Genomic DNA, 14608 nt, shown 5'->3' with positions numbered 1-14608 from the left:
CCCCAGGGCCGAGGGAATATATCAAGGCGGGGGATCTGTACGATCTGCTGAGGGTGGAACATCTTTTGTTGTCGGAGGAGGTGGAGTTGTGCAAGCCGAGGACGACGGTTCAAGTTCGGACGTCGACCCCGAAGATGTACGAGCTTTCTTGGAGCGACATACTCGCGTGGAAGTGAGGACAGAGGGTCCTGATCGACACATAGGCATCCCTGTAGATTATGACTTGTTGGCGAATTGCGAGCAGGCAACATCAACATTTGCCCTTTGTGCGCTGCTTCCGAGAGTGCAATGCTTAAGGCGATAATTGATGTAGAGATATCGCGGAGCATTTCCGGCATGGCTTTGCGGGTAAGTGCTTCTCTTTTATTTGTTTTTGGATTCGTTTTGTATACTTAACCCACTCCTAGTTTTGAATTTGCTTTGCATGCTATACCCTCATCATGGAGATTTAGCGCAATTGGAGGGATAGGCAGAAGACGGTTGTTTTTGCGAAAGTGGCTTCTAAATACAAGGAGTACCGCACAAAACATCGTGCATTGGATGACCTATTTACTCCGGACAATAATTTTTAGCTATTCCGAGATGGGCTCAAGCAGAAGGAAAAACAGTTGGCGCAAAAGGTCGAAGAGCTAAAAGAGCGGGATGAAGACCTGATGAAGGCCATTGCCCAATACAGTGAACTTGAGGAGGCTCTTAAGGCCAAGGAAGATGAACTTGAGATAAGAAAGGTAGTGATGGCTGAGAATGCCGACCTTCAAGTGAGGATGGCCACCTTAACTGTTGAGCTCAATAGGAGTGCGGCGGAGGCTGTAGACCTGAGGGGCGAGCTGAGTGTTAAGGCTGATGAATTGGCTCATGCTGAAAGGGATAGGGCCACTGCCATCTCTGAGATAGTGTTTTTCGAAGACGCCCTTCGCTTTTGTAGATCCGAGTGGGATAATGAAGTGGAGACGTCTGCGCTCAAGGCAGCGAGGTTTGAGGAACGTATCCAAGATCTGGAGGCGAAATTGTCCATGTTGAACGAACAAGTTACTGCTTTGAAGGCGGAGTATGCGCGACGGCAGTTGAAACCCTCTACATCTCATGCTTCGGCTAATCCTATCGTGCCGCGAGACTTATATGAGATGTGGGTCCATGCCGAAGCTTAACTTGACGTGTACAAGTCCCTTCATGCCGATGGAAAGGTATCTGAGGTAGAAATTTGGTATGTGCATGTTAAAGCATGTGCAACTCGTGAGGCTTGTGGTTACGACCCCGGTACGCCTGGCAGTGACGATATTGATTATGATGATGTGGATAAGATCGCCTCCGATTCTTGGTATAATGAGCAGTATGCCACGGGGGATGATGTGGCATAGGACTTTATTGTATTCATTTTTGCTTTGCTATTTTTGTGCGGGCATCCTTGAGCCCTTTGTAAAATTTTTTTTTGTAATAAATCAGTTGTAATGGAACAATCACTTTTTTGTTGTGTGCATCTGAATTGTTATTTTTGTTTGTTGGGGGGAGGGGAGAGGGATTTTCGGCCTTGTGTGATGTTTTGTCGTAGGTGATCGTGGAACTAATAACTCGAACAAAGTTATATAAAGTGATTCGGGCGACATCGGATGTCGAGTAGTCCGTGCAACGTCGAGTATTAAATGATTCGAACGAGGCCGACTCTTGTTTTCGGCGATGGCCCTTGGCCGTAGGGGTATTATTTCGAGTTGGTCAAAATGTTAACCCGTCGTAATTCGAACGAGGTTGAATTCTCCTTTTTTTTTGTGATGGCCTTTGGCCGTAGGGGTGTTATTTCGAGTTGGTCGAAATGCTAACCCATCGTAATTCGAACGAGGTCGAATTCTTTTTTATTGGCGATGGCCCTTGGCCGTAGGGGTGTTATTTTGATTTGGTTGAAATGTTAACCCGTTGTAATTTGAACGAGGTCGAATTCTCTTTTTTTGGCGATGGCCTTTGGCCGTAGGGGTGTTATTTCGAGTTGGTCGAAATGCTAACTTGTCGTAATTTGAACGAGATCGAATTCTTCTTTGTTGGCGATAGCCTTTGGTCGTATGGGTGTTATTTCGAGTTGGTCGAAATGTTAACCTATCGTAATTCGAATAAGGTCGAATTCTTCTTCTTCTTTTTTGTGATGGCCCTTGGCCATATGGGTGTTATTTTGAGTTGGTAGAAATGCTAACCCGTCTAATTCGGACAAGGTCAAATTCTTCTTTGTTGGCGATGGCCCTTAGACGTAGGGGTATTATTTTGAGTTGGTCGAAATGTTAACTCGTCGTAATTCGAATGAGGTCGAGTTCTCCTTTTTTGGCGATGGCCTTTGACCGTAGGGGTGTTATTTCGAGTTGGTCGAAATGCTAACCCGTCGTAATTCGAACGAGGTCGAATTCTTCATTGTTGGCGATGACCCTTGGCCGTAGGGGTGTTATTTCGAGTTGGTCAAAATGTTAACCTATTGTAATTCGAATGAGGTCGAATTCTCCTTCTTCTTTTTTTGGCAATGGCCCTTGGCCGTAGGGGTGTTATTTCGAGTTGGCCGAAATGCTAACATGTCATAATTCGAACGAGGTCAAATTATTCTTTTTTTGGCGATGGCCCTTGGCCGTAGGGGTGTTATTTCGAGTTGGTCGAAATGTTAACCCATTTTGGTTCGAGCGATGTCGAACTTTAGATTGCGAACAGAGATCGATGGAGAGTAAAATGTTGCTTTATTTCATTTATTGGAGTATTTTACATGCCAATTTCATATACATTGGAGAAGTTTCCTTGTATCTAGTCCCTTCATTGTTCGGCCTGGGGATGTCATCGGCAGGCGGGACGATGAATTATACTTTGAACTTCGAGACATTCCCCTCGTCACCTCGTTAATAACCTCCCCGAGAACCCAATTGGGACAAAACCTGGGTGAGGGAAAAAGAGTACGACTCGAGTGGCGTTATTTTTCAGAAGTGGAAGTATTTGAGGTGGGCGACATTCCAGTTGTTTTGTAGTAGTTTTCCCTCTATTGTTTCTAGTTGGAATGCCCCTTTGCTTTCCGCCGCTGTGATTTTATACAGCCCGTCCCAGTTGCTTCCCAGTTTTACTTCTTTTGGGTCTTTGGTCGCTTGTGTTTTGGCCTTGAGGACGTAGTCTCCGACTTTGAGTGGTCGTATTTTGGCCTTCTTGTTGTAGTACTTTTTTCTTGTTATTTTTGGGCTACCATTCTTACATGAGCCATATCTCTCCGTTCTTCTACTTTGTCGAGGTCTTGTTCTCTGTTCTCGTCTTTGTTTAGTCCACTTTCATTGGAGTATCTCAGGCTAGGTTCTCTGACTTCAACGGGTATAATGACGTTAGTCCCGTAGACTAATGAATATGGCGTTTCGCCTGTGCTGGTTTTTGGCGTGGTTCAGTAGGCCCATAGTACCTCCGGTAGCAGTTCCGGCCATAGCCCTTTGGCGTCCTCGAGCTTTTTCTTTAGTATATTCAATATTGTTTTGTTGGAGGATTCTACTTGACCATTGCCAGCAGGATAATATGGCATTTAGAGTATTCGCTATGCGCCATATTTCAAAGAACTCGGTCGTCTTTTTTCCGTTGAACTGAGGTCCATTGTCGCAACTGATTTCTTTGGGTATGTCGAAGCGGCATATGATATTTTTCCATATGCATGTGATGACTTCCTGTTCGCGTATTTGGGCGAATTCACCTGCTTCCACTTATTTGGAAAAGTAGTCAGTTAAAACTAAAAGGAAACGTGTCTTACCTCGCCCCATTGGGAGGGATTCGACGATGTCCATTCCCCATTTGATGAATGGCCATGGTGAAGTGATGGAGTGCAGGGGTTTACTTTCTTGGTGTATCATTGGTGCCTACTTTTGGCATTGGTCACATTTCTTGACGTAATACGCGGCTTCCCTTTTCATAGTGGGCCAGTAGTATCCTGCCCGAATGAGGCATCTGACGAGGGTTCAGTTGCCTGTATGGACACCACAGTGAACCTCGTATATGAGCACACACCTTGTTTGATTTGGTCCTAGGCATTTTGCCAAAGGACCACCGAACGTCCTTTTGTAAAGGTCGTGATTTATGAGGCTGTACCTGGCCTCCTGTATTCGAAGCTTTTTGGCTTCCTTTTTGTCTTGTAGAAGTGTTCCCTCCTGCAAATATGTCATGATGTGGTTGCGCCAATCCCAAGTTAAATTTATAGAATGTATCTCAACTTGGTCTATTGACGAGTGGAGGAGGGTGACCACATTCTCCTTGGTGATATTTTTGGTCGCTGCTGCCAGTTTGGCAAGGCCATCTGCTTCGATATTTTGCGCTTAAGGTATCTGATCGAGTCAGCATTCATTGAATTCTGGCAGTAGCTTATGGATTTCTGCCCGATATTTCTGTAGCCTTTGTTCCTTGATTTGGAAGTCCTAGTAACTTGGTTAATGACGAGTTGTGAGTCACACCTGAGGATGACTCGCCGTGCCCCATATTTGAGGGACAGTTTCAATCCTGCAATTACGGCTTCATACTCGGCCTCGTTGTTAGTCATATCGGGGCACCGTATGGATTGGCGAATTACTTCGCCTGTGGGGACTTCGAGTACGAGTCCTAGTCTAGATCCCGACGCATTAGATGCGTCGTCGATGTAGAGGACACAGAGGTCGGGTTGCCCAAGGGAGGTGAGAAGCACTTCCTGCTCGACCTCGGACAATATTTCAGCACTAAAGTCGGTGACGAAGTCAGTGAGTACTTGCGACTTTATCGTTGTTCGTGGATGATAGGTTATATCATGCTCGCTTAATTCTATGTCCTATTTGGCCAATCTTCCCAACAACTTGGGTTTATGTAAGATGCTTCTGGGGGGGGGAAGTGGTCACCACTGATATAGGGTGACATTGAAAATATGGTCTAAGCTTTCATGAAACTATGACCAACGCCAGAGCCAGTTTTTTGAGGTGGGGATACCTCGTTTTGGAGTCAATCAAGGTTTTGCTGATATAATAAATCAGGGATTACATACCTTTGTAATCGCGGACCAGAACTGTGCTTACCGGGACTTCTGAGACGACCAGGTAGATCAAGAGGCGTTCACCGGGATCTGCCTTAGCGAGTAGTGGCGGTGAGGACAAGTATGCTTTTAGTTCTCTTAGGGCCTCGATGCAATCTGAATTCCACTAGAGCTCGTTGTCTTTCTTCAGCACATTATAAAATTTATGGCATCTTTCAGATGACCGTGAGATGAACCTCGACAGGGCGGCTATCCAGCCCGTCAATTTTTGTACCTATTTTTTGCTGGTTAGTATTTCGGATATTCCTTCTATGGCCTTGATATGGTCTGGATTGACCTCGATGCCTCTTTGTGATACCAAAAAATCGAGGAATTTGCCTGAGGTTGCACCGAAGGTGCACTTTTTGGGATTTAGCTTCGTTCTATACCGCCTTAATATGCTGAAGGTCTTTGTAAAGTGGTCAATGTGGTCCTTTTTCCTTTTGGATTTGACCAACAAGTCATCGATGTAAACTTCCATAATTTTGCCGAGTTAGTCTTTAAAAATTTTGGTGACCAACCTTTGGTATGTCGCCTCTGCATTTTTTAACCCGAATAGCATGACTCTGTAGCAGTACGTTCCCTGATGGGTGATGAAAGTGGTTTTCTCTTGGTATTCCTCCTCCATGAGGATTTGGTTGTAATCCGAGTAGGCATCTAAAAAGATAAGCAGTTCGTGCCCTACTATTGCATCGATGAGTTGATCGATATGGGGCAGTGAAAAAGTGTCTTTCGGGCATGCCTTGTTTAGGTCCGTGAAATCAACGCACATCCTCCATTTCCCATTTTTCTTTTTTACCATGACCACATTTGCGACCTATTAGGGATATTTTGATTCTTGGATAGAATCGTTGATGAGTAGCTTATCAACTTCAATGCTGATGGACTCATTGATTGCAGCATTGAACTTTCTCTTTATCTGTCGCACCGATGGATATAGCGGGTCGACGTTCAGCTTGTGCGTAGCGATGTCTTTTGAAATGCCCGGCATATCTGAATGGGAGAAAGCAAACAAGTCGGCATTGTCAGTTAAGAATTTATGAAATATAACTGGTTCTGAGAGATTGTGTCCGATATAAGCCTTTTTTGTGCTGTCGTTGCTGTCTAGTTGGATGGAATCGAGATCTTCTATTGTCAACTCAGCAGCCTTTACGATGTCGGGATCTTTGATAATGTCTGTCTGTGCATTGGGTTTGGTTCCCGAAATTGCTAGTTGTTGTGTTTCTTGCTCCCATCAGTTGTTGGGTATGCGCGCAATCCTAGGCGATGCGATAGTATTCTTGTGTGGTACGTTGTTCGCCTCGGATGATGAATATTCCACATGGAGTAGGGAACTAGATTACTTGATAGAGACTTGACGGGATGGCCCGCATGGCTTGTATCCACGGTCGCCCTATGATGTCTTTATAGGTTGTGGCTTAATCCATGATATGAAATGTTGTTTACAGGGTGACTCCTCCGGCTAGAACGGGTAGCATTATTTCTCCAGAAGTTCGCTCGACTACATTATTAAAACCCGTTAGTGTTATGCAATGCGGTATTATTTTATTTTCGAGCCTCATCTGTTCGAGGACTCAAGGATGGATTATACATTCAATGCTTCCATCATCCACCATTATTCTTTTCACATCAGTATCTGCAATACGTAAAGTAATAGCAAGAGCATCGTAGTGAGGGAAAGACAAACCGTTGGTATTTGACTTATCGAAGGCGATACTATCTTTGAGGTCATCATACCGTTCGTGAGTGATCAACCGTTTGAGTTTGTGTGTAGTGGTGAATTTCACATGGTTGATGCTGTCCTGTCACCTCCACCAATGATCATTTGTATGGTACGAGCGAGAGAGGGAAGTTTTGGAGGTCCCTAGGGTTGTTCGCGTCTGTGGGCAAAGTTGGCTCGCCCTCAATCGCTCATCAATTCTTTTGGGTATCCCTGATTTAGCATTCTCACTACCTCCTACTACAAACCTATGCAGTCCTCGATTTTGTGACCCTGTTCCTGGTGAAATTCGCAGAGGGCATTTGATTTCCGAGTACTTGGATTAGAATTCATCTTTTGCGACCATTGTACCTTCATGACGAGCTTCTCTAGTGCGTACACTATTTATGAAGGAGAAACACAAAAATTGTGAGCATATAAGAGCGGAGGCATACCTCTTTCGTTTCACAATGTCGCGGTATGTTGAGGAGGGCCATCCGTGTGTCGCGGGGGATGTGGGATGGCTGTTCTGATGTAGGGCTGATGTCTCTCTCGACCAAGATGGGGGCCTAACTGATCCCTTCGATCGTCAATGTGACGATCCTTACTTGTTTATGCTTGAACTAACGTTATCCGTTGGATCGTGCCATTGAAGTCATCCTTGTCGGCTCCTACCTCGGCGTAATAGGCATTGTGGACTTCTTCCCAAGTGGTGGGAGGGTATTTCATGAGCCTACTTACTAGCTTTCTGGTTTCTCTCGACCTGTTTCTGCTCAACCCGTTCTGGAAGGCCGCTACCGCCATCCCCTCTGATACATTCAGTAGGCTCATTCTCACCCTGTTAAACCGGGCTAGGAAGTCCCTGAGTCCCTCGCCAGGTGTCTACCTAATGGCGAATATGTCGTTTACCCTGGCTTCCGCCTTTTTAGCCCTTGCATGAGCGGTGACAAACATGTCTGCCATTCTTTGAACATTGCTATTGTTTGTGCCGGTAGTTGTGAGTACCATGTTAGAGCTCCCCTGTTAGGGTTTCGCCAAACTTTTTCAGTAGCACTAATGGTACTTGTTCTTTCGAAAGATCGTTGCTTTTTACCGCTGTAACGTAGTGAACGATATGATCTTCTGGGTCTGTAGTACCGTCATATATCTTCAGGTACGGTGGCATTTTGAAGGTTTTAGGAATGTCATAGGTGGTTGCTTCCTCGTTGTATGGTTTCTCGATGAATCGACCAACGTCCCATTTCGGTAACAACTTCAGGGCGCTTGGTATCTTATCGACCCTTTCTTGATGCTTCTTCATCTGGTCGTGGAGCGCCTTATTTTCGCTTTCCATTTCTTCCATCTTCTTTAGAATGGCGGCGAGTGCGTCATTACCTGCATCAACAGTGGTATGTGTGTAACCAGTTCGGGGGCATCTTGTTCGTCGGTGGCTGTCGTGATTTCTATGTGTGCAATGTCCTTGTTCTCCCTTTGGGTGGGTTTATCAAGTATGTTGTTTGTTGATACCCAATTTTTTTCTATATATTTTCAATATGCAAAATACTTTCAAAATAGCATATATATGCATATATAAGCATGTCCAAGGTTTTTATTATTTTTTCATAATTTTAAGGGTTTTAATTGATTTAATTTTTCCCTTTTACCCATAAAATACCCAGTAATTATTTCTAAAATTATTGTTTTGATAGACCATCTATTGGATTTCTATATTTATGCCAAATTATGGCTAAGGTAATTTTTACATATTTTTATAATTACATTTAGTATTTTTAAAGCTAAATTGCACATAATTGCAATATTAGCCCTTTTAAGATTTAATTACGTTTTATATGCATAAAATTGGATCCTGTATTTTTAAATTTCTAATTATGTATTATAAATCATTTTAGCATTTAAATTATATTTTCAGAAATTTATCTACTATTTTCTATAAATTAAATAGGGAAAAACTGGCTATTTAAAATATAGCCAAACTGGCTTCCAATTATGGCCAAATCGGACCCCAATTCCCAGCCCAATTTACAATTAAAAAAACCGACCCACACCCTATTAATCCATACTCAAACCCGAAACCTACCAACCCCATTTAGTCTCGATCGTTGATCTCTCATATCAACGGTCCACGTCGTTTCTTTCCATTTTTAATCGAGCGACCCCCCAAACCCTACCCCATTCTTTCATTTGCGCCACCTCTGAATCCTCTCCTCCTATCTTCTCTCTCAGACACCCTCAAACCCTAATCATTGTCCGCCCTTCTCTGGCCATCTCCCTCGCCGGAAACCATGACCTCTCATCATCTCCTAGCCTCCGCTTCACCTCACGCTGGTTTGACACTACCTTGAGGTCCTCAGGAGAACCTTGAGAGGTTCAACTCCTATCTAGGGTCTTTCATGCCATTTCTCAGCCATCCATGGCTGTTCGAGTAAGATCTATGACTTTTCAGGCTAAGGCCAGTAACATTTTAAGGTCCTCTCGTCTTCTCTGGGTTCTCTAAAACCCTAACTCTTGAGATTTTTCACTTTTCTTTTAGATCTGTCTTAAATCTAGGTACATCCATGAGTTTTTAATCGATTTTTCTTCATCTCTACTATTTTCCGAAAACCCTAGATTCACTATTGTTCGTTTCTTCTTAGATCTTTCTAAATCTGAGGTGATTCGAGTATTATTAAGCGTTTTCCTTTAAAAACCTCCTGTTTTAACTAACTATTTCGAATTTTCTATCACTCTTCCTAAACTAGGGTTCATCCCAAGTTGTCTTTCGAAGGTTTTTTTTTGACTTCTAAGTGTTTGATTAATTATCCTTTAGTCTTCATGACTGATTTGTGCAAGAATATGAAACCCTAGTTGATTCTATGTGGTTCCTTCAATCTTTGCTTCGATTTTGGGTGTTTTTGTGGTACCAGTCGTGCTAGTTTACTCTATCTTTGGACTTAAACATTTTTCCTTGTTAAATCCAGTATTTTTGTGGTTTTGCCCTAATTAATCTTTATTAGGGTTCGAATCTATTTCTCCGGCTAATTTCTATATCTTTGTGAGGTTTTACTTAGCCTAATTTTTGTTTATGGAAGTTGAGTGTTTCTTTTTGGAAATCAGTGTTATTTTAAAAGTTTTGGCTGGTTGATTTACTATGTTAGAGATCCATATGCGTAAATCTTGGGTGTTTCCTTGTTTATGGCCGTAATTTGTCATACTGACCTTATTTGATTGCTCGTATAATTGTGGATTCTTACTGATTCCTTTGCATGGTATGATTGGGATTCTTTCCTTAATTAGATCTCTGCTATTACCGTTTGATCAATTACCCCTAATTAAGGGGTTATTCTGAACTCCTTTATGTTATTGGTTTATGTGATCCTATGATTTCCTTAATTGACTGAATGTTGATTCCTTTACCTTATTTTGTTCTACTCCTAAAGTGCTATATATACACTCTTGTTTTACCTCTCAAGACACGAACACAGTTCAGAATATACACACACATACTCAAACTCTCTCCTCTTTCTTTGCTACGTGTGCCAACTGCATGCCTAGCCGGCTGAAAGCCAAGGCTAGACTGTGGAACTCTACTTGCTTTACTTTCTGCACTTTGTTTCCCTAACTGGTATGTTCCTAATTCAATTCTGAAACTCAACTCTATGTGCTCCATGTCTCCTTCTACACTAATTTAATGGCTTATGTATTTAATTGCCCTTCTTGTTTACTGGTTTATTCAGCATGCTTAAGTTTTGCCCTCTCTTGTTCAAGTGTGTAATTAGCACGTCTACTTGAGTTCTTGTTTATTCCCCTCAACTAGTATGCCATGTTAGCATTACAGACTCTTAAATGTGCTTGGTTAACACAAAGTGGCATGACTAATTATGTGTAATAGACTCCTGCCCTCAGCATGACTACTCCTACACCCTGCCTCTATGTCTTATTGCCTATTACTATTCTAATTTCGAGCATGATTCCCTTGTTAACATTTTGAAGTAGTAGTTGGTGTGCTGGAGGCCAATCAGCTCCTACCTATTCTTTGTACTTGCTGGTCTATATGCTTCTCTTCTCATCCATGTTTGTGTGTTTCTGATTTGAGCTCTCTGTGTCCCCAACCCCTTACTTCCCTGCCTGTGAATATTGAAAGAATACTAATCTTTGAACTTGTTCTGTGTGTGCTGGCTTGTGCCAAGTTGTTGTTGCTCCTAGTTCCTTATCTTTTCAAATTTATTTTCCTAAGCAACGCATCTGTTGTTTTGCAAACTTATTTCAAACGTGCTTTGTCAAAACTGTTTCCAATTCAACCCTTTTAAATCTATGTCAAGCACTCTCCCATATACTCTTAGACCACTAGGTTCTACCCCTTTTATGTGAGCCTTGCCTTGGGACCCTTGAGCTCTCTCTGAACTTGGACATATAAAAGCTGGCCTTTCCACACTGCACTTACTCTGTCTTGGCTATGAAATTTGGGTGTGAGCACTGCCCGGGATCCCTTGAGGTCCTTAGGTAACTTTGACACACCCGGATAAGAAAAGACCATGCAAAAATCTTGGCACTTGAGGTGATTTATTACATAACTCAGGGAGGAAGTCCTAATCAGGCTCTTTATAGTGTAACTTCTTAGTTTTCATTTCTACTTATGTAATTCATTTCAATGTTGGTTTGTAATAACCTGTTGTAAACAAGTATTGGTGTGGCTAGTGAAAAGGGATGGAGTAAATATGCATGCCACAGTTGTTAAAGGTAGAAAACATGTTATTAGGTTTATATTCCTAATTGCGTAATAGAAACCATGCTTAGGATTCATATATGCATTAAAATCATGCTCTTAGGTCCCACGTTTATTGATTCAGCATGTGCACCCTTATAAAATCATGTGTTAAAATCTGCTAATAACTAGCACTTTACTATTATGTTATGCGCTGCCATGTACACTTAGAGATCATGCCTTAAGATAAAACAACGCTAATAAACATGTCATTTTTCATGTTCTGAAAGTATGTAATACTTATGCATTTCCTGCTCAGGTCTTGCATATACATCACTCTGCAATTTTGTGCATTAGAAATCATGCCTTTAGGATTGCATTCGCATCCGCTTAGGCATCTCTAGTACTGGTAATGATTCCAAAATTCTAAACATTTATAATAGCGATACAATTCAAACAGTCTTCTCTAAGTAACTTTGATAACTGGAATATTATTTTATACCTAGGCAGGCCTTAGGTGTTAAATTTGTCAAAACTGAAAACATGCTTTTTATGTATGATGTTAAAATCAGTAAGCAAGTGTGATTCGAACTTCTTTTCTGAGTCATGCAATAAATCCGGTTCGATTGTTATCACTTAGATACCATGCTTAGGATCTTAATTCAGACCTTAATTGTGTATGAGTCATGCTGTTTATGTGCATTGTATGTGGAGGTATATTTGAGCCTTTCGTTTGTCTTCCATGCTCCCTTTAATTGAAGTCCTACTTGTTATTGTATGTCGCCTTAGCATTTTACCTTTAAACTTGAGGGTTTGCCTAAAACCCCCTTTATAGGATATGAGTCTTAAATTCCTCCGGGACTGAAAGGAAGGGACAGGTAACAACATGCAATAGGGGTCGAGACCAACCCTCGCTTTAATTACCTTCAGGGGGCGGGAAAGGATAGATATGGGTATGATGACCGGTGCGTTAATACCACGTGTAGCCCCTCTTTTAGGAGTGTCATACCGGGTATTGCATTGATGTGATCCATATTATAAACAAACCTAGGACACCCCCTCTCTTTACATTCACAAATGCACTTAGATTATAATTCCTTTAAACTCTTGCTTTTCATTAATTGCTTTTCAAACATCTGTACTCTTAAACTTAAATCCCCTACTATTTGAGCCATACTTGCTTATCTGCTAATTGTACAAATTCATAAAAAGCTCTTTGGCCAGGAACCACACTAGTGGATCCTGAGGGGTGCCCAACACCTTCCCCTTAGGATAATTTCAAGCCCTTACCCTATCTCTGGTTACCAAACGTAGTTATAAATGAACCCTATAGGTATCCTAACACACCTTAAATCGTTAGGTGGCGACTCTTCAAGAACGCAAACCCCCTTTCCCAAAAGGAAAGAGTTGTCCCATAACCAAAAATGTCATAAACCCGATTCCGTGAAGGAAAAAGGGGGCGCGACAGCATGGCGACTCTGCTGAGGATATTTAGGCTTTTACCATTTCATACCGTTTTTGTGAATTTGTACCCCTCCCTATGTGCAATTATTTGTTTAATTCCTTTAAGCGTTTGATTTCTTTTTCAAAAGCAAAACTGACATATCTTTCTTGTTTCCTTCCTTTATAGCTATTTTAAATTATAAAACTGCTATATTTATCGCTTTCTTAACGTGCAAATACATGCCAACATGCTTTTAATTATTGCATAATCATGCTCAACATCATACTCCACTCGTGCCAAATAAATACCATAACAACGCTTGGTGAGTTGTTGCGCCCTTCCTATATCATTACCCCCTAAAATTTAGAAAGGCTTATTTGCGGTAAAACTAGTCGATCAGCGGTGCAGGCGACAGTTCCGTGCCTTCCCCCTTGAGTTTTCCACTCAAGGGTACCAGTCTAAAACCCTATAGAAATATTACTCTGTTTAAATTGTGCATACATCATTGTCAAACTTAGTCGGGTCAGCTATGTTGTCCACGTAATGATCCTTTAAGATAGCCTTGTCAAAAAGTTCACTGGGTTTCCCTAAACCCAAACGGACATCATCACGTTTTGTGCATTTATTTGGAGAACTAAATGCTTCATGCTAATTGTTGATATTAAATAGTCGAGTCTGGTGGGGTAAGGGCCTAATCTTGTTTGTCTTGCAAAAATATAAGGCATGGTCACCAATATCCACCCAAGATTGCTAAGTTGGTGGGAAGATTTACATTTTAGTGACAAAACCCTCGTCAAAAAATATCTGGGTAACCTACCATCTCTCCTGGAGATCCAACCTAACAACATGATAATAGAAGCTGCTACCTTATTTTGGGATTGTGAAAGGGCCGTGTTCTGCTTTGGGGACATCGAAATGACACCTTTGCTAGAGGAGATAGGAGGACTGGCTGGTCTAATGTGGGAAACTCCGGGTTTGCTAATGGCTGAGAACCACACAAGCAAGGGTTTCCTAAAAATGATGGGTTTGAAGAAGAATACATAATTGGTATGCCTGAAGGAATCGTACATTCCCTTTGACTATCTGTATGAAAGGTAAGGTCACAACAAATCATACCATACCTACCATGACGAGTTTGCCATCACGTCCTTGGGACATATCCATCATAGGGTTTTCATCTTCATATTTTGTTTCCTGGGTCTGATCGTGTTTATAATGAAGAAAGGGAGAATCCATACTAGGCTGACTATGGTAACCAAGACCCTAATGGAGGGGATTGGTGGCAGACATTCAGCATTATACCCATGATCATCACAGACATATACCGAGCCTTAGAGAAGTGTCAATGAGGAGCGAGACACTTCGAAAGCTGCAATCTACTACTTCAGCTTTGGCTCATGGAACATCTCCAAAGGGGTGAATACCGACAAGAAATTTAGCGAAGGGTCTGGGATGATCATATCGTTTTCCACCATCCGAAGCGAATAAATTACATCCCCGATATGTTCACTCAGCCTGAGAATGCCAAAGGAAGGGTTGAACTCTTTGATAATCTGACTGAAGAACAGGTTCAATGGATGTTCAAGTGGTTTCCGATAGAGGAGTTCATCGCACGATCCAAAGAAGCACCTTTCCTGATACTGATTGGTCTAAGAGGAACATACCCTTACATCCCTCTTTGAGTTATAAGGCAAGCAGGTAGGAAGCAAGTCATGCTTAGGGTCGACAAGATGAGCCATCTTCGAGCTGACTTCTAAAATGATG

Source organism: Nicotiana sylvestris, chromosome 1 (genome assembly GCF_000393655.2).
Source record: "Nicotiana sylvestris chromosome 1, ASM39365v2, whole genome shotgun sequence".
Lineage (NCBI taxonomy): Eukaryota > Viridiplantae > Streptophyta > Magnoliopsida > Solanales > Solanaceae > Nicotiana > Nicotiana sylvestris.
Note: the sequence above shows the minus strand (reverse complement) of the source record.